The sequence below is a fragment of the Dipodomys merriami genome, unplaced genomic scaffold (assembly GCF_024711535.1).
Source record: "Dipodomys merriami isolate MVZ:Mamm:240054 unplaced genomic scaffold, mDipMer1.0.p SCAF_5, whole genome shotgun sequence".
Lineage (NCBI taxonomy): Eukaryota > Metazoa > Chordata > Mammalia > Rodentia > Heteromyidae > Dipodomys > Dipodomys merriami.
In genome coordinates, this window is record NW_027206068.1 from 22,428,415 (window position 1) to 22,431,361 (window position 2,947).

Below are 2,947 nucleotides of genomic sequence, written 5' to 3' on the forward strand. Positions count from 1 at the left end.
CACATACACACACACACACACAATGCTCCAGGTGCCAGTTGGCTCATGCCTGTAATCCTAGCTACTCAGGAGACTGAGATTTGAGGACTGAGGTTCAATGCCAAACTGGGCAAGAAAGTCTATGAGGCGCTTATCTCCAGCTAACCACTAGAAAACTGGAAGTGGTGCCGTGACCCAAAGTGCTAGAGCACTAGCCTTGAGCAAAAAAACCTCAGGGACAGAGCCCAGGCCCTCAGTTCAAACCCAACAACCAACAACTACAACAATAATAGAATGCTTCATAAATTTGCATGTCATCCTTGCATAGGGTCTATGCTAATCTTCTCTCATGTCCTAATTTGAGTACTTGTGCTGGCTTTTCTTTTTCCCCTGAGATATACCTTTGTTATTTCCCTTGAGCAGTGTTTCAAACTGTGTTTGGCAGATAAAGCAGATCCCAGTTGTTCCAGGAGCCTGTTAAAATACAAACTCTTGGTCTGGGAATGTAGCTCAGTGGTAAAGCATTTACCCCACCTCCCCTATGTGTGAGACCATGAGTTTGATCCTTAGCACAGGAGAAAAATAAAATTACAGGCACCTGGAATCCATCTAAAATCAGAATCTCTCTGACACCTGATATTTTCTAACATTCTACTCTCCTTGTCATGCAGAAATCATTGTTCATTGTCTACACAAGAGTCTCTCTCTCTCTCTCTTTCTCTTTCTCTTTCTCTCTCTCTCTCTCTCTCTCTCTCTTTCTCTCTGTTTTTGTCATTGGCACTCTGATTTTGTTACTTTGGTGTTGAGGAGGAGATGTTCCAGAAAATTGTGCCCAGATCCAGAATGAATTGAGAAACCAAACAAGGTCATCTCAGCTACTTTCTCTGGGGTTGGTTTAGGGATTTATTTTTGGCAAGGTTTTTAAGGAGACATTCCTGCTGGAACCATCTGGGGAATCATTTCCTTCTCTTGTTTTAAAAAAAAATACGGGGTATGGGGATGGGGGAGGAAGACATGCAGAAGAGGGACTTGGTTCTGAGAGGAAGTGATGCCTAGAACTTTTGGAAAGCAAATATGTGAAGGATGGGAGAGCAGAAGGTGGAGACGCTTGGAGGCCTGAACCAACCTGGAGTCACCCAGGTTTGCTGGTAGGAGAGATTATAACTGTCTCTGTTCTTTAAACCACTTTCCATACTCTGAAGCTTGCAGACAAAAATAGGCTAACCGATACATTGATGGTACATAGATTTGTGTTTTGTTTTGTTACTTATTACAAGTCTGGGAATGTGGCTCTGTACTCTGTGTTCAAACTACAGTACTAAAAACAAAACAGAACAGAACAAAGAAAGCTTTGTACCTTTGATAGAAGTTGAAGTTTTTAAATGTCAGGTGTTTGTTTTTTTTTTCAGATTAGATATTGAATGGAATCAAAAAGTGCACTTGTCTAAATATGAGAACATGGATGAGCATTGCTAGGTACAAATGGATGTGGGAAGATGTTGAGCAAGCTATCCTTAGAAGACACAACTAAAGTAGGTAGCATAAACCCAAGTTTATAGGGATTGGTCTTCAGTTTACCTGCCAGAGTTGCCAAGAGAATACTTACAATGAAAAGGTTTTGAAAGGAGAAGAAATGAAATATGAATACTGCATCCTCTGCAGAGCAGTCATCTGTAAGTTCTCTTTTTCTGTCCCTCTGCAGACTGTTCCTGTGATCTACCCTACAGGGATGTCTCCTAGGGGTGACAGCATTTCTCCTTCTAGCTTTGGGAAAGTGACTACAAAAATAATAAGTAGGTGTCAACTGTGGTGCAATCGGAATCTTCCATCCTGATATGGCTGATTCTCTTGTTCTCTTTCTATGGCCTGAGGTCTAATCAGCCACTTGGCATGTGGGCACTCAGAGATGGAAGCAGACGCTTTCGCACAGGGACCCCTCCCCATATCTCTAAAATTCTTTTCATCCAAAGTCCTGGGACTTCAAACTCAAAAATCATGTCTGAAACAAAAAACAACAAAGGAAGCTTAATACAAAGGCAGATTCTCTTCCTTCTTAGGTGGTGCTACTTGCAAAACAGAAGGAAGTATCTGGAAATGAGCTTTCTTCTGTGAAGTGAATCGTACTTTGAAGATTTTGCAGTTGCCAAAGCATCAGAATGTCTTTGTGGCTGATACCAAATGCAGATGGAAGTATTAGGGCTTCTCTTCTACATCACAAAGACAAGAATTCGTGTAATACCTATATAACTTGGACCTTCCTTATATCCTTCTCCTCCTAATTACTTTTACCCTTTCATTGCAGGTATCTTGAGCTTAAACAATTCACTCAGTTTATAGATTCCATGTGGCTATGTAACAGGTACTTATAAGTCATGTAATATTTGAAAAAAACAGTAGCATTTTATAATCTCCATGGTGAATGCTGGTTGGTCAGGAATCCCAGGTATGTGATTTGTGTATAATCAGAATAATAATTTGGGTGTAAAAATGTGGTACTAAAAAATGAAGGTTCTGTGATTGACTTGATTAAAAAAAAAAAAAGGGCCAGGCGCCTGTGGCTTATGCCTGTAATCCTAGCTACTCAAGATACTGAGATCTGAGGATCATGGTTCAAAGCCAGCCTGAGTAAGAAAGTCTCTTATCTCCAATAAACCACTCAGAAAAAGCTGAAAGTGGCACTGTGGCTCAAATGGTAGAGCTCCAGCCTTGAGCACAAAGAGGCTCAAGGACATGGCTCAGGCCCTGAGTTCAAACTGCAGGACCAACCAAAAAAAAAGAAAGAAAGAAAAAAAAGAAAAAAGAAAAAAGTTTTGATTCTTCTACTCAACAGGGCCATGAGTTAGGCTATTAGTTCTGAAACCATTGTTCAAAGGATTATTCTCACCTTTAATGTTTTACTACAACGCCAAACAAAATGTTCAGTGCCAAGGTGGAGATACTTCAAACAAAAATGAAAACAAACAAAACC

The 2,947-nt window shown here is 40.4% G+C and overlaps 1 pseudogene; it reads right to left on the reverse strand.

The window, feature by feature from the left end:
- Nucleotides 1-262: 262 nt before the first annotated feature.
- Nucleotides 263-352, reverse strand: LOC138810251 (U6 spliceosomal RNA; annotated as a pseudogene).
- Between the last annotated feature and the right edge of the window lie 2,595 nt (nt 353-2,947).